This window comes from Hyperolius riggenbachi, chromosome 3 (genome assembly GCF_040937935.1).
Source record: "Hyperolius riggenbachi isolate aHypRig1 chromosome 3, aHypRig1.pri, whole genome shotgun sequence".
NCBI classification, from domain to species: Eukaryota; Metazoa; Chordata; class Amphibia; order Anura; family Hyperoliidae; genus Hyperolius; species Hyperolius riggenbachi.
In genome coordinates this window covers 509,658,058-509,681,585 of record NC_090648.1, presented here as the reverse complement: position 1 = coordinate 509,681,585, position 23,528 = coordinate 509,658,058, and the positions used below count along the sequence as shown (strand labels likewise).

The 23,528-nt window shown below is 47.7% G+C and overlaps 1 protein-coding gene across 2 annotated transcripts in view; it reads right to left on the bottom strand.

Annotated features, from left to right (window-relative positions):
• The window catches only part of ANXA6 (annexin A6), a 152,818-nt gene extending 129,811 nt beyond the window's left edge, over positions 1-23,007 (bottom strand). Inside the window, exon 1 of one of the 2 annotated variants that reach the window (XM_068278369.1) lies at positions 22,865-23,007. The gene's annotated coding sequence lies outside the window, so the exon portion shown is untranslated. The remainder of the gene's footprint in view (positions 1-22,864) is intronic. The other variant, XM_068278368.1, reaches the window with a different exon arrangement.
• Positions 23,008-23,528: the final 521 nt, after the last annotated feature.

The window sequence follows — 23,528 nt, the reverse complement described above, 5'->3', positions numbered from 1 at the left end:
ATCCGATTCGAATCATCCGAATCATTGAAAAGATCCGAACTTCCCATCTCTACCGGACTGGAGTGTAATGCTACAACAGTCCTACCTAAGCAGATCTTACGAACAGCTGGTGGATGTATCTGCTCGCTGCCGCTGATGACTTTCTGATGCACCAATCACGCTGGGGGCGCTGCTCCAGAACTGCCAATCACCGCTGCTCATGTCTCTGCTCCGTCTAATTGGACCCAATGCTCCCGCCTCCGAGACCATCGCGTCCAATTAGCAGACGGAGCAGAGACATGAGCAGCGGTGATTGGCAGTTCTGGAGCAGCGCCCCCAGCGTGATTGGTGCATCAGAAAGTCATCAGCGGCAGCGAGCAGATACATCCACCAGCTGTTCGTAAGATCTGCTTAGGTAGGACTGTTGTAGCATTACACTCCAGTCCGGGGCAGAGATGAAATCACTGGGAGACAAAATTGGACGTGCGAGGGGGGGGCGGGGGAGGCAGACAGGAACCGGGGGACACCGCAGGACATGAGGGGCGGGGGTCAGACCAACGATAAATAGCGTTTTAAATAAAGTTACTGCATATCCTTAAAACTATAAATACCGTTTTAAAAGATTTATCACTGCGCCATTTTTTCCCCACGCCATTTTTGACTGTACGCATCCCATTGGCTCACAATGTTCAATGTAACCAATGAAATTGGCTTCTGACCGGCTCAGGAAGCTCTGCCACCATTGAGATGGCAGAGTGAGGGGGCTACAGCGACAGAAGAGCAGTGCGGATGGTGGTAGAGGCAGGTCCATGCAGCATGACGTCAGCAAGCCCTTTTTTTTTTTTAAACCAGCAGACGCTGGTCCTTAAAGGAGTTATCAGGGGAAATACTGAAAATAAGTACTACTTACCCAGGGCTTCCTCCAGCCCCAAGCTTCCAGCATGTCCCTCGCTGCCATTCTGGGAGGAAGAACTCACCACCGCCATCCAGGTAGCCAGGGACGCAGGAGACAAGCAATTTAAGTTCTCCTTGGGCACAGCAGAATGTTAGTGTCATCACGCGTTGCAGTGGTCACATGATTACTGACATTGTGCAGCCGCCAAGAAAACACTAGACGCCCAAAGGAGTCAGGTGATGACCGGAATCTTCTGGTCTCTTTTCTGCTCTCCCACTTATCGCCTCTTCTGTTCACTTTCTCCTCTCAAGATCAGCAAGTGCGTCATGTTACTTCCTGTTTAAACAGGAAGTAGCATGAAGCTCTTAGAGATCGGAGACCTCCTGCGCGATGGAGGTATGTATTCAGCCTGCTCCCGCCTGCCCGCTGCCACTAATGTTTGCAGGAGGGGGAGTGCTGAGAGGTGCTGCGACCCCTCCTGACCCCCAAAAAGGCCCTGCGCAGGCCCTAGGGGAGCCCCAGGCCCCCCACGGGAGTAGGGGGGGGGTCACATCCCCGATTGTTACGCCCCTGCTACGATAGCCATTTGGCTTTGTCAGATTGTGATCCCATCAAAGGGACAGTTAGTGACAAGACATTACTCTGTACGGCCCTGTACTAGACTGCAGCACTGTACACGTGGTTTTTACCTTTTTCTCTGCTCAGCCTGCCAGCTCCAATTGAGTCTGGACGGCTGTTCGTGACCGTCTCCCGTGTCCCCCTGCAGGGAACGTGCGCTCATTCCTTGCTAATATTGTGAGGACTGCTATGACGCCAATCGGCGTTAGGCAGTCCTTGGGCAGCCACTCTGCGTCTGCCCATCGGCGTTAGATGGACGCAGAGAAGTGAAACAGGGCGGCGCTGGAACAACTGGACAGGCTGAGAACCAGGAAGCTATGGTAACAAGAGCCTTTCCGCTACTTAGTGATGACGTATATAACCTGTGGAGAGTTTCCTCACCTCAGGCTCACCTCAGAGGGTCTGGTGCTCACGTCTTGGTGACGAATAGCACAGGACACCATCAAATTCCTTCTTGTCGAGCCAATGTGTAGAAGTTCTAGGGCCACACAGTGTTCAGCCAAAACATTAAATCTACCCAGTCATTACTATGTCATGTAGATTTTTGTATCAAAAACGGGAAAGCCTTGCACTGCCGTTGAGTTACCCTGCGGTAAAACCAAGTAATGCAATGCAGGTTTTCAGTGTTAGGCCTCATTCAGTCTATACATGGTGCCGTGCACATTTCAGCAGCGCATAGTGTCTGACACGCAAGAACGTCAGAAAGGCATAGAGAGCCCTTCTACCGTCCCCATCATATGTGCTGCGCAGCAGTTTGATACGCTATCACACTGCTGCATGCATTTTCGGGAATCGCAGTGCAGATCCCATTGTAGGGAATGGGATCAGCAGCGCATGCGCAAAGTACCCCAGATGGTGTGCGATTGTACACGTTGCGTTCCAATCGCACAGCCATCTGGGCTAAATGATGTGAACGAGGCCTAAATGTAAAAGGGTCCTAAATGGTACAATATTTTCCTCAGGTGCGATTTTTACAATCAAATTGTACAGAAAACCAAGCAGCATGTGGGAGGAAATCTAAGTGAATTCTATGACCGATTAGAATCCAGGATTTTGTCGATCGGAATGTGGGATTTTGCAATCGTATCTGAAGAGAGAAAGTGCTCTAATCGACCGGTTTATGGGAACAATCGATAAGCACCTTTCGATGACTTACAATCCCACAAAACTGGTCGCACGACCTTCTGCGAAGCTAAGTACCCATGCCCCAATTTCCTGATGGCTGGCGATTTCCGTGATCTCGTGATGTGGGTACAGGCACGTGATCATGCGATCGCTATTTAGAGTCATGCTTCATTAATGACCGTCACGACGGATCGGATCTTTAAGATCCCCGATGACTCCACGCAAAGTGCCACAATCGCTTGACTTCCTGTTCATGCCCGTTGTGTGCCGTCGCGTGTACCCGCCGGCGAAAATATGGATCGTTGAACGCTCGTGGACATCGCTGTATCCATCTGCCTCCGTCGGGTAGTGAAGTATTCAGCTTAATAGTAGGGGATAGTTAAAAGGGTCAATAGTTCATATAATTTAGCACTCAGAGATATGGGACAGACTGTGTCATTGAGCTGAGACAAAACAATAAATCTGCTTTTTTACATTTTTAGGCTATGTTTCTACTTGTGCGTTTTGTCAGTTTTTTTGCTCAGAATATTTGCACTGATTTTAAAACTAATGTTAGTCAATGCAGCGGTTTCCACTCTATGCGAATTTTCGTACGCGTGAAAAAAAAATCTGAGGTCCTGCATCATATTTTCGGACATCGCGTAACATTCGCGTACAGTGCTTTGTATAGGCAATGCGAATATTCACGTTATTTGCGTGAAAATTTGCATTAGATCCATGGTTACAGGAAGTTGTCAGCAGTCATGACTAAGCTGTTACTAGGCAGATTATGTATATTTAACTAATGCGAATTTTCACCAATCAGAAAAATCTTATACGATTTTTTGCAAGCAAAAATGTAACGCTACAGTGGAAACGTAGCCTTAAACATAACATAAAACTGTGGGATATCTAAAAAATCATTTTTACATGTAGGATAGATACATTTATCTCATCAATTTATTTTCACTTAAAGAGACTCTGAAGTCTCATAAAATTTAGGTTTTTATTTTAAAAATCTCTTTAACATGATTGCCCTAACTAAAACGCCGCATCCCCGCAGCTGAACACTGACTAAATCCCCCCAAACTCCCCAGCAAAAACCCACTACTTTCTTGGCTGTGGATGTTGCTGCCCCAGGAGGCAGAGCTTTCAGCTGCAGCTCTGCCTCCATGAGCGTCAATACGCGCATATCTCCGCCCTTCCTGGCCCCTCTCAGTGAAAGAAGACAGAGGGGTGGGGGAGAGGCGGAGATGCGCACTGATAGACGCATGTAGAGGCAGAGCTGCAGCTGAAAGCTCTGCCTCTCACAAAAGCGCTGCCCGGATTGACCCCCGGGGAGCTTGGGGGAAGGATTTAGTTAGTGTTTAGCCGCGGGGATGCAGCATTTCAGTTAGGGCAGTGAGATTTTTTAAAATGAAAATCTGAATTTTGAGAGCTTTCAGTCTCTCTTTAAGTATCAGTAAAATGTATAAAATGCACTCGTTTCTGCGGCGGTAAAAGGCCTTGCTTGCGGTCACATCTGTGTGCGGAGCAGCGGTAACCTTGAGCTGGAAAAGCGGTAAAAAGCCTTCCTCGTGGTCACATCTGTGTGCGGAGCAGCGGTAACCTTGGGCCGTATATGTCTGTCTGCAGCCAGCGATAGCTCCCTGTAGAGACAGCCTTGCCGCAGCACTGGGTGTGCCAGGTGTCTGGATCTGCAGACTCATGCACAGCAGCAGCGCAGGAGATTAGTCATGTTGGAGGCATTGCAGGTCCAGCGCTCAGCTATATTTAGACAGTAGTAGAGACCAGTCCCAGCTAATTGCCAAACCTTCCATGAAAGGGCGACCTCAGCTAAAACATCCGTCACCTCTGTGGGGAAAACCTCTATGCGGCACTAATTGACACGTCAGTGGTATTCAGAGAATGCAGAATTCAGGGAAAACTGGAGCCACATTGCTAAATTACACAAAATAAACACATTTTTGATGCAACTATTGAGCATAATGATAGAGAAACCCCCCTGTAATCCAGGAATCAGATAACCAGAAATCTCAAGCAACCAGAAACAAAATACTGGCCTTGCAGGATGCATATATCTGCTTTTACACCTCTTTATACAGTAATAAACCTCTGATACATTAAGCCAAGTCTGTCCTTTGTCCTAATTAGCTTTTAATTACTGTATTTTAACATTAATAAGAAGTTTATGGTAAGTGTACAGGGCGGGGTATAGAACTGTTTTTAGCTGGGCTGGGCCTATTTTTACCATTGACCCTCAAGCAACCAGAAACTCCACAGATGCAGCATCACCAGCCAATCCCCGCTGGTGTCGGATAGTTGGGGTAAAGCGTGGTCTGTAGGAAGCAGGGCCAGTTCAAACCACAATGGAACCCTGGGGCAAAAGTTAACCTGGAGGGTTCCCTGAACCCAACCTCCCCTGCCCCCAAACATCATCACCCCCCAGGCCCCACCTCCTCTCCCCCTGAAGAGGGAGCAAGTGACGATTAGGGCGGGAAGCAATAACGCCTTGGGAGGAGGGGGGGGGGGGGGGGTCAGCTGCACTCTGGGGCAAATGCTCCTGTCAGAATCCGCTCTGCTGGCCTTGATTCCCTGGACAGTTTTGTTTCCTATGCAGGTTGCATAGTTCAGTCCAGGGAAAAGAGGCCTTTTTGTCAGTTTGCAAGGCTGACTGATTTGCATCTACGTATCTTGAAATCTGCCTGTCTGCTTCCTTTGAAGGTTTCCAGTATAAATGTCACTTCCTCCCAGAATGCCTTGCTCGTCATAGTTCCTGTCTAGTGAGACTAACCTTAGAGCCTCAGCCTCTTTTGTATCTTGTTGCTAAATATTCTAGTGTAGTTAATTCCTGGGGAGTGCATTTTGCACTCCTTCTAGTGCAGTCAGGTTCTGTATTATTTGTACTGCTTATTCTTGTTTTGTCTTCTCCTGGCCTTGCGATTGCACTATCACCTGCGGTGGCTGATAGTGAATCGTTCTGTCCTGTTCCTAGATCGCATTCCTAGCGTTAGAGGCGGTGGATCTCCCTTGTCTGAATCTTGGAGTATAACCTTGGCAGTGGTTGCTACTGGTTACTCCTTCAGTCTGTCTTGTCTAGAACGAACACTTGCTGTTGTCTTGTGTTAGACAACCGATTAGCAAGCATTCCTATCTTGTCTGTATCTTGGAGTATAACCTTAGCTGCGGTTGCTACTGGTTACTCCTTCAGTCTGTTTTGTCTGGAACGAACACTTGCTGTTGTCTTGTGTTAGACAACCGATTAGCAAGCGTTCTCGTTATCTGTTTGTCTTTGTTTTCCGTGTTCATTTGTTAGTCAGGGTCGGTACGTTTTGTCACTGTTGCGCTTAACGTGCGGTGACCATACAATTAACGCGCTTGTCACTGTTGCGCATAACGTGCGGAGACCGCGTTTAGCTAGTTCATTTGTTATTTTCCTTGGCGTTCAGATTGTAGTTATTTGCTGTGTCTTCCTTACTCAATTCATGCTCTGTCTTCGCGAAGTCTTGTATTGCTGATAGCAATCGCCTCTCTTGCGATTCGTTTTCTTACTCTGGTCTGTTCTGATATGATATGTCTACCGTCGCTGGGTGGCGACTAGATTGGTAGACATTCACATAGTCTGTCTCTGTTCTTGCTTTCTTCTGAGTTGCTACTTTGTTGCCCTGTCTTGCTTAATCGTGCAATTTCAATCTAGGCATCTGTGGCTGTACAGAGGACTTATTCCTCTGTACTCCACAGCTCCATCTGCTGGTTGGAATTCTCCTCTACAAATATATACTGGGTGCTCTGCTTCTGTGATTGTGGCGATTTCCTTCTGCTTCAGCGCACATGGAAATCGCCCCCCAGATCATTACAGCTCCTTTGCCTTTATGGTAGCACCGGCCCTGTCTGGAGGATCCGGAGTTCCTTCTATCGAGGTAAGTATCTAAGTCTGTGAGTTCATTTGAGGCAAAAGTTAAAGGATACCCGAAGTGACATGTGACATGATGAGATAGACGTGTGTATGTACAGTGCCTTGCACACAAATAACTAGGCTGTGTTCCTTTTTTTTCTTTCTCTGCCTGAAAGAGTTAAATATCGGGTATGTAAGTGGCTGACTCAGTCCTGACTCAGACAGGAAGTGACTACAGTGTGACCCTCACTGATAAGAAATTCCAACTATAAAACACTTTCCTAGCAGGAAATGGCTTCTGAGAGCAGGACAGAGATAAAAAGGGTCAATAGCTCCTAGATTTTAGCTCTGGCATATTTCAATGAATGTGTCATTGAGCAAAAACAATTAAACAGTTAAAACTTTAAAAAAGTAGATTTAAACATAAAATAAAACTGTGGAATATCTTAAAAAGCCATTTTTAGGAGAAGGAAGATAGATACAATCGTTTATTTAATTGGTTTATTTTCACTTCAGGTGTCCTTTAAAGCTTTGCAATGTTCCCTCAATGATCCTTCACACAACTTGAAGCTAAGCAGATTGTGAATTTTGATTGGTGGAGCAGCTCTCCCTGTCCTCATGTTATGGACATTTCTTTCCTGGGTAACGTGGCTGTGACCCTGAATGGGGCGCCTTACCTCACAAGATGATACTTTACTTTAGAGGCTTGCAAGTGCTCCAGGCCAGTTCATTTTAGCAATTTTTTTTTATTTCTTATTTGTTGCATTTCCCTGCTTCTAATTAGTCCTGCTGTAATGTGTATTTATGGCCAGTTGTCACTAGGGGGCAGTGTGAGGTAAGAACAGAGAACCTCTGCTTTCAGTTTCTCTATTTTCTGCTAGTAGAGAGAGAGAGATGAAAGCATTCCAGGAATTTACAGCACAAGGTGTTCTGCCGGCTGAAGGCAAAAGCAGGGAACTTATCTCACACGAGATAACTATCGAAGCTGCTAATGCATTTCAACAGAGTAAAACAAACACATGATGTACCTGCAAATGAATATTACATGTTTATCTTGCTGTCAGTTCCTCTCAGAAGCCTACTTCTGGTCATCTCACAGGTCTCCCATGATAATTTCCCATAGTGCACCTCACTAAACATCAGGAAGCAATGCACAGCAACAACGATACAAGGAGGTGCTTTGCCGGGAAGCGCCTGCGCAGTGCACACCGACCCTCCCAACCAGGATGTAGCTTTGGGGGGGATGGTAGGCATTTCCCATTTTAAGTGTGGCTATTTTGAAGCCAATCCTGATGTAATTTCCTCCCTTGCTCTCCTCTGCCTGATTGTGTATGCATTGTCCGCCCTCCACTATAGAAAGTACATGGTCTCAGGATGAGAAATATTGGCCAATCAGAGAGGAACAGAGGTGTGGGAGGGGAAAACAGGAGGGGAAGAGGCTTGAGCCAATCAGGCTGCATTAGTTACGTCTGAGGTGGAAGTGGAGAAGCAAAAAAGGACAACCCAGCATGCCCTGCAACTTCCTTTATGTGTACCACAACTTGTGTGTACCAAATAAGAGTCAGGTAAACTGGGGAATGATCATTTATCAGCAAGAAAAGTAATAGTGATTTTAACTTTTGGATTGCCTGGTTTGCATCCTTATTACTTGTTAACCAGATAAAAATAAAGAATTGATTTCTGATTTTATGCCCGACAGTTACACTTTAATGTCTCAGCTGTCATCTGTTCAACCCTCCAGGCTTCTGACACCAGTTATTAATTAAAAACTGAATTATTAATTGGGGATGTTTAGTTACAAGTGCACTTATCCTTTTAAGCCTACCTCAGAGAGAAGAAGACCTGCTGACCCGCGGCAGGCAGAAGCTGAGGTACACAGACAGTTGTGCTGTATTCGGAGACCTGACTATAGGTGACATAACAGCTCATCTATAATTAACTGCAGCACATGTGCAACATACCAGAAAGGGAATCACTGGTGAATTCACTGCTGCATTATTAAATAACTGTGCAGGGCCAGCAATGCGCCTCAGATGACCTCCGATAATTAACAAGAGACTGTTTCAGAAAAGACACCTGTTACACCAGCCTGATAGCGAGACGTGTGCGATCTGCAGCGAGATACTGGGGGACGCTTGTACATGTGAAGCAATTAGGAGGGACTAGGGAGGAGGATGACTGTCGCTCGTACTATGCGGCATCAGCTAGACATGGACCAACATAGAGCATCAGGAGCAGGCCCGGACTTACCTCACAGGAGCCTGTAGGCACAGATGTCCTGGCACCTCAGACTCCGCCCTCCATGCATGCAGGCCCGGACTTACCTCACAGGAGCCTGTAGGCACAGATGTCCTGACACCTCAGACTCCGCTCTCCATGCACCTGCAAACCTCCACCAAGCTGCCCCCAGCTGTTACTTCTCCCTTATTTTCCTTCCATCATATGTAGCTACAGGTGCCCTTTAATATTATTAGGTAGCCAGAAGTGCCCTCAGTATTAAAGTGAACCTCCGGACTAAAATCTACTCAGCAAAACTGAAAAGGCTTCGTGTTTCTTTAAAGGGGAACTGAAGTAAGAGGTATACAGAGGCTGCCATATTTATTTCCTTTTAATCAATACCAGTTGCCTGGCAGCCCTGCTGGTCTATTTCTCTGCAGTAGTATCTGAATAACACCAGAAACAAGCATGCAGCTAGTCTTGTCAGATCTGACTTTAAAGTCTGAAACACCTGATCTGCTGCATGCTTGTTCAGGGGTTATGGCTAATAGTATTAGAGGCAGAGGATCAGCAGGGCTGCCAGGCACCTGGTATTGCTTAAAAGGAAAAACACATGGCAGCCTCCATATACCTCTCTCTTCAGTTCCCCTTTAACAATTTCACAGCATCAGAACTTTTTCTTTCTTACCAAAACATAATTTTTAGCTGCATTTTTAGCTAAGCTCCACCCATCAAAGAACACTGCCCGGGCTTTTTTTCCCTGATGCTGTGCAAAGCACGTTGCCTAGCAACTGGGAGGGGTGATCAGCACACAGGACAGTTGGAACTGTGTCTCATGCTCCCTGTTACCTCCTTTCAACCAAGAAGATGGCTGCCCTCATGAAATCAAACATTTGCCTGTTCTTTTAAAACAGGGTGGGTAAGAGATTACCTATTTTAATTAACATAACTAATGTAACTTAATGACAGTATGTTTGTTTAGGCTGAAGTTCCTCTTTAGCCAGAGGTGCCAAGTATTAGGTATCTCTAGAGGAACCTCAGTAGGTGCCCCTGACTAAAGGGTCACTTAATTCTATAAAAAAAAAAAATTATTATTATAAGACTTTCTCACCTGCAGCTGTCCCGTGCCCATGCAGTCTCGCTCGGATCCTCCTGTCCCCACCGGCAGCTACTTCTGGTTTCAGCGGCAGGCCTGGGAACGCAAGTGACTCTTCGCATTCCTGGCAGCAATAGCGCCCTCTATACTGCCATTGCGGCCAGGAAGGCAAAGAATCACTCGCGTTCCCAGGCCTGTCGGGCCTGTCACCAAAAACAGAAGTAGCTGCCGGCAGGGACAGGAGGATCCGAGAGTGACTGCGAGGGCACCGGACAGCTGCAGGGGGCTGGTAGAAGCCCCAGGTGAGTAAAACACTTTTCTTTAGTCTTAAGTAGAGATGGCCCGAACGGTTCCAGGCGAACTTTGGATGGTTCGCCTTCGCCGGCAAAGGCAAACTTTCCCGGAAGTTCAATTCGCCCCCATTATGCTCCATTAGTTAGGCTCTTGTAGGCTGGTAAGCTTGCTCCTGACTGATTTTTATTCCTTATATTGTACCCCACAACAGCTCTCTTCTCCCTCCTCCTCCCTCCGGAGGAAGAGGGTCTTGTCTTCCAGGGAATTGTAGGATTTCAAAAGCCAGCTCACATACATTGGCCGGGAATCGAACCCAGGTCTAGTGCTTGGTAGGCAGCTCTCCTAACCGCTATAGCACCACCAACACTACATGCTGAAGCCAGCCTAGCATGTACCATTGTGATATATCCAAGAGAAAAATGAGCTTGCCTAGGGATTTGTAGGATGTCAAAGGCCAACTCACATACATTGGCCAGGAATCGAACCCAAGCCTACCCCTTGGTAGGCTGCTATCCTAACTTTTCGCTCAATTTTGCCTCCCCATTGAAGTCTATTTCGCGAACCGAAAATCAGAGGTTCGGGCCATCTCTACCAAAAACGAGGACAACCATTGTGTCAGAGGTGCAAGAACGGGATGGGAAACTGTGTGTTAATGATCACTACTATTCAAATCAACTATAGAAGTGAATATTATCAGCACAGAACCAATAAAGAGTTAATACTGTGTTTGAGGGGTGGGCCCCTCGGGCCCCTCTAGCCCAAGGGACCCAATGCGGTCGCTACCTCTGCACCCCATATTACTACGCCACTGCACATGCCTCAGAGAGCTTCAGCCAGCAATGATTACATTTGCTTTAGGGGTGATGACCAGACGTGAGCAAGCTTCTCTGGCTCTCTGCAATGAAAAAGGTTTCTACACACAGGAAATGTGTGGAAACGCTTCCAAATGTTCTTTTATGTAAACGGAGTAGTTACTGAAATGTTCATTTTGGGAGTAAAATCCCACTTTAATTCATGAATTGTATTATTCACTTTTAACAAGTCACAAACATTTTGTCCATGCTCAATTTATAATCACATCACTTAGGGCCCGTTTCCACTAGCCACTGCTCGCGGCTGCAAGACGCACGGTAGCACTTCCTGCTCTGCGGGAAAGCTGACAAATCCCATGAGCCGTGCCATGCACCACTATGGGATTCGCAGTCTCCCGCGTGAAAAACTGTGGGCAGTGTCGGCCGAATCGCTAGGCTAAGCGATTCGGCCAGCGGCGCCATAGTTTCCTGTGGGAGAGTTTCCCTGCGCGATTTGCCTGCGGGGAAACTCTCCGAATTCGGCCCGGTTTCCGCTCTAGTGGAAACGGGCCCTTAGAGTAGGTTTATGTATTCTTAAAATATTTTTAAAAAGGAGGGCCTAATCAATATGGGCAGCATGATGGTGTATTGGTTAGTGCTCTCGCCCCCGATTCAAATCCCATCCAGGTCAACATCTGCAAGGAGTTTGTATGTTTTCCCCGTGTCTGTGTTGGGTTTCCTCTGGGCACTCTGGTTTCCTCCCACATCCTGAAAACGCGTCCAGTGAAAAATGGCACCGGTTAAATAATGGCGCCCCCTTCTGCCCGATATTTGTTTAAAACAATATTTATCGTTTTAATGGTGCAGACCTTATGAACGTAATTTATCGTTTTAAAACCTGCTTTTTTTGTCCTGCCTGAACGATATTTATCGTTTTAAACTCTGCTTTGCTGCCGTTTGTAAAATGTCTGCCGCCGACTTTAACGTTTAATAGCACAGCCCCGTCCGTTAAAGATAGAAACACCAAATTTGCAGGTTATGTTAAGAAGAACATTGGGAACAAGAGGACAACTTTTTTTTCAAAAAGACCTTATAGTTTTTGAGAAAATCAATTTTAAAATTCTCCTTCTGACCGTGGGAAAATTAAACGCCCGCTGACTTTAGCGGTTAATAGCAAAGCCCCCTTAAATGCCAGAAACACCAAATTTGCAGGGAATGCTAAGAACAGTGGGAACAAAAGGAAACTTTTTTCAAAAAGAGCTTATACTTTGAGAAAAAAGATTTTAAAAAGTTAAAAAAAAAAAAAAAAAGTATCTATTTAAATCCTGTAATGACAGTTCTTAGGGAAACAATTCCCTCCGACTTTAGCAGTTAATAGCAAAGGCCCCTTAAATCCTAGCAACACCTAATTTGCATGATATGTTAAAAAGATACTGGGAAACAATATTAACCACTTCACCACTGAGGGGTTTTACCCCTTGAGCACCAGAGCAATTTTCACCTTTCAGCGCTCCTTCCATTCATTTGTCTATATCTTTATTATTACTTATCACAATTAAATGAACTATATCTTGTTCTTTTCGCCACCAATTAGGCTTTCTTTAGGTGGGACATTATGCCAAGAATTATTTTATTCCAAATGTGTTTTAATGGGAAAATAGGAAAAATGTGGGAATAAAAATGATTATTTTACAGGTTTCGGCCTTTATAGTTTTTAAATAATGCATGCTACTGTAATTAAAACCCATGAAATGTATTTGCCCATTTGTCCCGGTTATAAAACCGTTTAAATGATGTCCCTATCACAATGTTTGGCGCCAATATTTTATTTGGAAATAAAGGTGCATTTTTTTCAGTTTTGGGTCCATCCCTAATTACAAGCCCATAGTTTATAAAGTAACAGTGTTATACCCTCTTGACATAAATATTTAAAAAGTTCAGTCCCTAAGGTAACTATTTTTTTTTTTAATTGTAATTATAAAAATAAAAAATTGGGGAGTGTAGGAGGTAATGAGTTAATTTTTAGTGTAAAAGTAATGTATTTCTATATGAAAAAATGCTTTAGGGTGTAGTTTTACTATTTGGCCACAAGATGGCCACAGTAACTTTTTTTATGCGACCTGCAAGCATACAGGAAGTACGCTTGCAGGAAGGGTTAGGAGGCTGGGAAACTTTTTCCCTCACAATGATCGCTGCTTCTCGTAGAAGCAGCTGAGCATTGCGAGGGGCAGAGATCAACGAACGGGAAAGGTTTTTCCCGTTCATTGATCTCCGGGCAAGCGGGCGTTGTGCACGAGCGCGAGGCGCGTGGACGAGCGAGTGGAAGTGCAGACAGCGGCGTCAGGTGTGGATTTCTCCGTCCCTTGGTGGTAACAGGGTGGAAAAAGGGACGGAGAAATCCGCACCACTGGGGGTAAAGTGGTAAAAAAAAATAATTAAGTTTTGTTTTATGTTCAAAGTGTGGGGAAATTTTTTGAAAAAAAAAAAATGGCATGGGGTCACTCCTCTGGAGGCTCTGTAACCCCTTGTCTCCCATGTAGGCTGGGATTGCCAGAATGCGGAGTCCCGGCCGACTGGGGCTTCGCACCCTGAGCTATACCAGCCCGCATGGTCCATGGTATGGGGGGGCTCCAGGGGAAGGGGCGGCCAAGCCTTCCCCTCTCCCCCCGAGCCCTTGTCCAATCCATGGACAAGGGGCTCTTCCCCACCTCCGTTGCCCCAGGAGTAGGCGGGGGCGATGGGGTGTGTGTGGGGGGGGGGGGGGGATCTAAAGTTTTCTGGGGATGTGGGAGGAAACTGGGGTACCCACACAAACACAGGGAGGACGTAAAAACTCCATTGCACATAGTATCCTGGCAGACCAACTACTGGAGGAGGAATACAATCACCATAAGTTTTGAGTGCCAACAATTTGGTTGGGCAACTAATTACAGGCAGCTGCTGCCACCTGTTTAGGGACTTCAGGTCCCAGCCTGCCTCGGTGTTGGCGTTTAGGGGCCTTTAATTCCAGGACAGCCGGAGGATGCTGGGCACTCATGCCTGATTTCCTTTCATTCTATTATTTTGTCTCTGGGGACCAATAACAGCACAAGAAGCAAGAAACTCTGTCAGCACTGCTGATTTCCAGACAGGATATTTCACAGAGTTCTGATGCTAAAAACTACATGTCACATGTCTAAAGTGTGAAAGTATGACCTTATCTCTTTTACTATCCTTCAAGCTGAATTCTGGGAATTTAATAATCTAGCCACAGCTGCCCCGCCCCCCTCCAACACCTTCCCCCCCCCCCCCCCCCCATCACCACCACCTCTGGGCTACCAGTCTGACATGGCTGGATGGCATCTGCATTGCAATCTTTAGATGCAGTACCTCCCTATTGACCCCCCCCCCCCAGCTCCAGATGTTGGAAAGAAATGGAGGAGAGGCAGTCCAGCGGGATTTAAAGATCTGTAATTTTGCAGAGAGCTTACATCTCCATACTTTGCAGGGAGACGAGACGGTAAGGTTTCTGCAGATGCGCAGAGTTTAACCCTCGCATGATCGCTCACCTTCAATGACCTGAATCCTGAATCTTCCTGCAGACATGTGATGATGGTCAGCAGGGCTTTACTGCTCACGGCTGGACGATGATTAGATGCTTGTGCTGCACATCTGGCAACTCACGCTGCTGCTTGTGGGATGTGGCAGATTATTGGGCGAGGTGCTGCAGAAGCCAGTCCTGCTTTGTCCTCAATACCTCACTTAAAGGGAAGATCCGCTGTGGAAAAAAAAAATCCAAATCCACTTACCTGGGGCTTACCTCCAGCCCGTGGCAGGCAGGACGTGCCCTTGGCGCCGCTCCGCATGCTCCCGGTGGTCTCCGGTGGCGCGCCCGACCTGGCCAGGCCGGCTTCCAGGTCGGGCTCTTCTGCGCTCCAACGTGCGCCTCAAGAGGGCGCATATGCGCCTGCGCAGTACAGCCCAGAGGACATCCGATGACGTCAGCGCACCCTCATGAGGCGCACGTTGGGAGCGCAGAAGAGCCCGACCACCGAAGCCAGCCTGGCCAGGTCGGGCGCGCCACCGGAGACCACCGGGAGCGGCGCCGAGGGCACGTCCTGGAGGAAACCCCAGGTAAGTGGATTTGGATTTTTTCCCTGCGTGATCCTTCCCTTTAAGGCAAAGCAGGATTATCTACCAGGCAACCTAGGAAGGTGTTTGGCGCCCAGAGACCCTAAGACCCCTCTGCCGGTGCTGCATAACCCTAAGACAGGGGTCGAGTCCTGAATGAATGCGGGTGGACGACGTCCACTTACTTTTTGTAGAGAGTGGACGTCATCCACCCTAGCATGTGGAGGGGTGGCAGCGCATTGAAGGGGGAGCAGTGGGCTCACCCTTCCTTGCTCCCCCCTCCACAACTAAGTTTTGTGCGCAGCCTTGATCCAAGCGCCGGAGGAAGTTCTGCATTACGCTGCTCTGGTCTAGACCAGACCAGACTAGCGGCATGCAGAGCTTCCTCGTGTGGGAACAAGGAAGAGGAAAGCCGTTCTCCACCCGCTGCCAGCCGCCCACAAAACGTAGTTCTTGAGGGGGGAGCAAGAAAGGGTGAGCCCCAGGTGAGGGAAGGGGGGGGGGGGAGACGTCCCCCCTTCCCCACTGCTGTGCCCACCACTCCCCGTTCACTGCGCTGCCACCCCTCCTGCTGGGGGGGCACCTAAAGTCCTGGCTACCTATTCTGGGGACACCTATAGACCTGGCTACCTATTCTGGGGACACCTATAGACCTGGCTACCTATTCTGGGGACACCTATAGACCTGGCTACCTATTCTGGGGGCACCTATAGACCTGGCTACCTATTCTGGGGGCACCTATAGACCTGGCTACCTATTCTGGGGGCACCTATAGACCTGGCTACCTATTCTGGGGGCACCTATAGACCTGACTACCTATTCTGGGGACACCTATAGACCTGGCTACCTATTCTGGGGACACCTATAGACCTGGCTACCTATTCTGGGGACACCTATAGACCTGGCTACCTATTCTGGGGACACCTATAGACCTGGCTACCTATTCTGGGGACAACTATAGACCTGGCTACCTATTCTAGGGACAACTATAGACCTGGCTAGTGGCTACCTATTCTGGGGACACCTATAGACCTGGCTACCTATTCTGGGGGCACCTATAGACCTGGCTACCTATTCTGGGGGCACCTATAGACCTGGCTACCTATTCTGGGGGCACCTATAGACCTGGCTACCTATTCTGGGGGCACCTATAGACCTGGCTATCTAAACAGGAGAAACCTATAAACCTGGCTACTTTTACTGGGGATACCTATAGACCTGGATACTTATACTGGAGGCACCTTTTTGGGAGAACTTCTGCCAGATTATCTGTATTTTTGGGGATCCGCTGCCAGATTGTGTATGTTGGGGGAACCGCTTATGTCAGATTATGTCTATTTTGGGGAACCACTGCCATATTATCTGTATTATGGAAGAACCTCGGCCAGATTACATGTATTTTTGGTGAAATGCTGTAAGATTACATATATTTTGGGGGAAACACTATGGCAGAGCTCAAACTTTCCCAGCAGACCATTTACAGCACTGCTAAGGTCATGTATATTTGGCCCCACCCATGACCACGTCCAGTTTCTGTTGCATGACCACGGCCATTCTCCAGCGCACCACGTGAGGGGGGGGGGGGGGAGGGGGCGGGGTTAGGGTAAGTCCACTCACCTCTTTATACAGGACTAGGCCCCTGCCCTAAGACCCCCAGTGACTAATAAATGCTAAATAATTTGATCGGAGCTGTCCGCTATATAGCGTAGAAGTGGCTCCGGCGCCCGCCATTTAACTTGCGCTCATTTTTGGCCACACTTTTATTAACTGCTCTGAAATCTACTACCTTGCCTAGGGTCCTATTACATCTTAATCCATCTGTACAATTTTTTTTTTAACAGATGCAATCTTTCGATGCGATTTGAGCAATCGTACGTAATTGGAAGGTGATTATCAATTGCTCCCATTAACGGAATGATTTAAGAAGGTTTTACATTCGAATTTTATCATAAAATCCCGGGGGGGAAACCTAGGATTTTCAAGGGGGGGTATTCCTAAAAGGTCTCCCTCAGCAACACACACAATACAGCATAATAATATTGTAGGATACCGACCCTGGTCTGAGGGGGGATTCTGGGCAGCTGTAATCCCCCCCCCCCCCCCGTGTTTGCCTATGAACACATAGTAGTTGTCATACTCACGTGGCTTTGCTCCGTCCTCGGTGTCTTCCGCATGCGACTTCCGCGTTGCACTGGCGTCCTCTGGTCTCTGTGCGCACGCGCTTGCCGGCCGCGGTTTAGTGACGGCTGTCGGTGGCGTGCGTACGGAATGGCGTCAGACCTTGCGTATGCATGCGCGGGGCTTTGGCGGACGTTCGTACACATGCGCAGCATTCAAGATTAGGCGCCAAAGTGCAGCCCTGCCCCTATAAAAGGCCTGCTCTCCCAGCAGTCGGTGCTGTTCGTTCTGGCAGCTAGTGTGTGGTTCGCCTGTCTAGCCCTTGAGCTCCGGCCAGCCTTCTACTGGTTTGATCTGCCGTTGTGACCCGGATTGCCCGACTACTCTTGATCTTCTGCCCCTGGTTTGACCCTTTGCCTGATACTTGACCACGTCTGTCTGCCGCCTGCCTCGACCCTGCCTGCAACTCAATTACGCCTGTCTGCCGCCTGCCTTCGACCTTACGCCTGTATCTCGACCAAAGCCTGCCTGCCGCCTGCCTTGACCTTACGCCTGCTTCTCGACAACGCCTGTCTGCCGCCTGCCCTGACCTTTGCCTGGACCCGGATTACGCTTACTGGATACTCTACACTGAGGTGTCACTGTTCTCTCGACCACCAGCTAAGATTATCCCAGTAGTGACCTGGTGCACACTAGGCAGCTAAGTCCAGCTTTCCCTTAGATTCCACTACTGGGCAACATCTCTTCCTGCGGTGGAAGAATCAACAGTGGTCGAAGATATAATAGTAGTATTAGGTAGCCTATAGTCATATCCCGCTCCAGACAAAAGATATCAGTTAGCCTGTAGGCACCTCCTTTCCACCCCTACCCAGATAGCAGTATAAGGCATCCTTTGTGCCACCACCATTTTACATAGTAGTATTATAGTAAAGTAATAGTACTTAGTAGTATTATGCAGCCCTTATGAGCCCCCACCCACCCAGGGTCGGCACTTCTATAGCAGCAAGCTAGGCAATTGCCCCAGGGACCCCAAGCGCTGCCACGCCCCTCTTGGCAAGTCAGTTAAAAACAGTGCTGGAAATTTGTGCACACCAGGTGCTGCCATAGACTGTAATGTGAGTTACGGCTATAGTGGCGCTCAGGCAGTTATCGGCGCCCAAATTACTATAAAACCAGCGTAATCTGCCAGCAACAGCTGGAAGCCAAATTACACCTTACCCCAGAGTCCACGGCGGCCTGGAGGGGGAATAGTAATGAATGCCGCCGGAACTTGTGCAGCAGCAGGGCGGAGATGTTTTTCGGCTTCACCCTGTGCCCAAATTTCCTGGCACTTTAATTACATATACTACCTCCTGATCCCCTCAATTATAAAGTGGCCCCCAGGACCCCTGTAGAGATATTGGCAGCTTAGTGACTCAACTGTCCCGGTGGGCCCCACCATTACTCTGCGCACTGCCATCTTCATACATGTTGGCTGCATCTTCTCAGTGACTGACCAGTGGTATATGCCGGGTCATGGAGGGGCGCCCCTGTGTGGATGAAGAAGGGAGTGCAGAGTACTGGTGGAGCGCCCCGACAAGAAAGCTGTGCAGGGCCCCAGGATCCACTATACAATATGGAGGGAGATCTGGGGGGGTGTCCGGCAGCCGACTTGGGCCCCCCTTCCCTAATCCCGCCTATAGGGCACCCCAGGTTAATTGTGCCTCGGATCCCCTTATCACTAGACCTGTGCCTGCTCCCTCCCCAGGGGGTCACAAGGGCTGGTCTTGCACCCCCGATTGCCATCCATATTCAGTTTGATCTCTGCTGAGTCATGCAAGGTGGTTGCCTGAGGGCTCGTTTCCACTATCGCGAATCTGCATGCGTCCAACGCATGCAGATCCGCACATGTAATACAAGTGGATGGGCCTGTTTCCACTGTAGCGTTGTTGAGGTGCGTTTTTTCCAGCGTGAAAAAAACGCACAAAAGAGCCAACGATTTCGCCTGCGTCGGGAATCCGTGCGAATCGCCGCTAATGTATTTAATAGTAAAAACGCATGCGTTTGTTACATGCGTTTTTACCCGCGATTTCGCGTGCGATTTCGCACCTTTTTCAATTTTATTTAGCCCTGGCAGTGTCATGGTTAATTTCGCATGGCACCCTGCCATGCGAAATCGCATGCGAAATCGCGGGTAAAAACGCATGTGGAAACGCATCCGCATGCGTTTTTACAAGCGTCGGAATGCGGCCGAAATCGCGTCGCAACAGTGGGAACGAGCCCTAATAAAACATTCAGCATCAGCGAGAAATCAATTATGACTGGTCATTTACCAGCGCAAACCCTCACCGTAACCCTAATTAACCCCTAAAAAGCCAAAGTGTGCCTTAACCACCCTGGCGTTCTGATTAAATCGCCAGGGTGGCTGCGGGAGGGTTTTTTTTAAATTAAAAAAAAACTATTTCATGCAGCCAACTGAAAGTTGGCTGCATGAAAGCCCACTAGAGGGCGCTCCGGAGGCGATCTTCCGATCGCCTCCGGCGCCCAGAATAAACAAGGAAGGCCGCAATGAGCGGCCTTCCTTGTTTCGCTTATATCGTCGCCATAGCGACGAGCGGAGTGACGTCATCGACGTCAGCCGACGTCCTGACGTCAGCCGCCTCCGATCCAGCCCTTAGCGCTGGCCGGAACTTTTTGTTCCGGCTACGCTGGGCTCAGGCGGCTAGGGGGGCCCTCTTTCGCCGCTGCTCGCGGCGAATCGCCGCAGAGCGGCGGCGATCAGGCAGCACACGCGGCTGGCAAAGTGCCGGCTGCGTGTGCTGCTTTTTATTTCGTTAAAATCGGCCCAGCAGGGCCTGAGCGGCAGCCGCTGGCGGTGTTGGACGAGCTGAGCTCGTCCAGACCGCTCAGCTGGTTAATAGGCCGTAGCAATGCTGAAACCAAACCTGTCCTCTTAAAGAAAACCTAAACTCAGAAGGATATGGATTTTTTTTCTTTTTAAATAATACCAGTTGCCTGACTCTCCTGCTGACCCTGCATCTCTAATACTTTCAGCCACAGCCCCTCAACAAGCATGCAGATCAGGTGCTCTGACTGAAGTCAGACTGGATTAGCTGCATGCTTGTTTCAGGTGGGTGATTCAGAGGCTACTGCAGCCAAAGAGATCAGCAGGACTGCCAGGCAACTGGTATTGTTTCAAAGGAATCATCCATATCCCTCTCAGTTAGGGTTCCCTTTTATGCTGGGCATACACGGTTAGATAGTTCTTATCAATCGAGCCTCTGATAGCTCGACTGATAAGATCCAACCTGTCCGGTCACCGCGGCGGATCGATACCGCGCTCGATCCCCGCGGGCGGACTATAGAAAATAAACGAAGCGCTGATAAGAAGCGTCCGCGGGGGACGAGCGGGAATTGATCCGCGCGGACAAACCGTGTATGCCCAGCAGAAGGCTCATACACACGCTCAACCAAAGTCTTTGAAATGCACGGATTATCGAACAATGGAAGAAGTTGGACAACATTTGTCAAGTAAAAGATTTACAAACGACAAGGCGTTATCACTGATAACAGGTAACCAACGACTGATAAGACACAGCTCAAGTCAATCCAACAGTTAGATTGAACAACTGATGGAGATCTAATCACCAAACACAAACGCTTTGAGATCTCAGACTGCCCAGCTTATCGGGTACAGATATGGCTCATTGTATCACAGAATCTATTAACTATTGCAGGAAGCGCTGCAGTAGACTCTGATCAGCTGCATGCTGTAGTGAGGGGGACACACCCAGCTCACTGTACCAGTTTGGTTAAACATGTACAACTCTGCTTACTCTGCTAGATTCATCCATCCGCTTACTCTGCTAGATGCATCTGCTTCATCCAAATAGGTAACATTTAAGATATGAATACAAACCAAAAACTCACAATTGTCATCACACAAATGACTGACCCCCAATGAGCTTATTGCAGTGTTTCTCAAACCTGTCCTTGTGACTCCTCATGTTTTGCAGGCAACCTCCCCCACGCACAGGTGGGGTAATTAGGTCAGCTAGGTGAATTCCTTGTATCTGACACACTAATTACCCCACCTGTCCATAGGGGAGATTGTCTGCAAAACATGCCCCATTGGGGTATCACGAGGACAGGTTTTTGTAGCTATTGTATAGCTACATAAATTTAGCAACAGACAAGAGTTAAATTCCATAAACATATTTACTGAAACAAAAATGAATACTGATTCACTCATCAGTTCTTTACACCATATTCGTCTTTAAATGAACCTCACAGAATTTAGTTTTTGCTGTTTTACTGCAGTCCACCTTTTTGGATGCTACGAGTGCACTAACAGGGTTGCAATCTTTTTTATTTGCTGAACTAGTACACATCAGCTTTATAAATGCAAGTTGCCTAAAGATGCTCATACACTTATCGACTTTCCAGTTCGATTCCCTGCGTAGTCAATCGATCTGCAAATAATTCTCCCAAGATGTCCGATTAATCGACTTTTGGGTCGAGTTTGACCAAAGTCGATTGAAAGTAAAGTACTATTGGACAGGATAGAAGATCTAGGTTGATCAGGGGCGGGACAGGAGCGCCCGTAAATCGATATCTCACAGTGTTGCATTGCATTGAACAGTGCAACACTGCAGTTCGATCAATTTTCAGTAGATGCCCTATTGATCTATTAAATCGACGTGCAGTGTGTATGGTAGGAATCGATTCCTTTCTGAATCGATTCCTTTTAGAGAGGAACCGATTGTTTTGCCCCATTGGGTGGCAATCTATACGTGTATGGCCAACTTAAAGGGAACCGGTGGCAGCACGGTGGCATAGTGGTTAGCTCTCTCGCCTTGCAGCGCTGGGTCCCTGGTTCGAATCCCAGCCAGGGCACTATCTGCAAAGAGTTTGTATGTTCTCTCCGTGTCTGCGTGGGTTTCCTCCGGGCACTCCGGTTTCCTCCCACATTCCAAAAACATACAGATAAGTTAATTGGCTCCCCCTAAAAATTGGCCCTAGACTACAGTACTTACACTACATAATATAGACATATGGCAATAGTAGGGATTAGATTGTGAGCTCCTTTGAGGGACAGTTAGTGACAAGACAAAATATATATATATATATATATATATATATATATATATATATATATATATATATATATATACATACACTGTACAGCGCTGCGTAATATGTCGGCGCTATATAAATACTAAATAATAATAATAATAATAATAACCTAAACTGAGAAGGATATGGATTTTTCCTTTTAAAATAATACCAGTTGCCTGACTCTCCTGCTGAACCTGTGTCTCTAATACTTTTAGCCACAGCCCCTGAACAAGCATACAGATCAGGTGCTCTGACTGAAGTCAGACTGGATTAGCTGCATGCTTGTTTCAGGGTGTGAGATCCAGATACTACTGCAGCAAATTGATCAGCAGGAGAGTCAGGCAACTGGTATAGTTTAAAAGGAAATATCCATATCCCTCTCAGTTTAGGTTCCCTTTAACAGTTTAGTGTCGACAAAACTGACAACATTTTTTTTTAAACTTTCCGACGTGGAAAACCGAGCGAAAATGAGCGTTACTTTTTATAGACACAAAGAGAATCTGAGCAGCGTAGTCCGTCTGGCGTGTGACGCGACCGCATGGAAAAGATTAAACGTTCAGTGAATGCCCTTAATGCCCAGGCAATGAGCCAGCAGTACAGCAATTGCATGATGAGCAGAAGACACAAAGAATGAGGTTATTCTGACTTACTTTGCTGAGGTGGGTTGTGGGGGCTGCTGATCCCAGGAGGAGAGGAGAGGAGAGGAGAGGTCCTGACAGCACAGAAGCCTTGTGCAGCCCTAGAGAAGGAGAGACAGAACAGGACAGCCCTCCTCCTGTATAGCAGCTGCTGCTGTGATGTCACAAGGCCTGCAGCCTGGCTCTGCGCTTGCTTCTAATGTCACTTCAGGGGGGGAGGGAGGGCTGGGGCGTCCCCACGTCCCACATTCTATGCACAGCACCGTTATATGCCCTGCGCTGCCGACAAAACGAAACAAAAAATAACACAAACTATAATTAGAGCCTTTCGAAACGGATGCTTGACAATGCATGAGGTTTTAATTAAGGTGGTTCAGAGATCAACTTTTACTCATTGCATAATTGTGTTCCTTTCATATAGTTTATAGGGCATTCCTCAAGCCAAATACTTTTTTTGTTTTGTTTTAATACTCTAATTACCTAAAAACTAAACAAGCCTCGCCCACAGCTCCTTTTGTGCCTTGGCACTGTAGCAAGGGCTTATGGGAGCTTAGTCTGGGCAAGAGGCGGAGGAGGTTACTAGCCAGAGATTTCAGAGGCAGAGGGGAGGAGGGAGGAGGAGGGGGAACTGAAATTAAACAAAGGCAAGCTGATAGCATCTCCAGCCCTCAGCCTG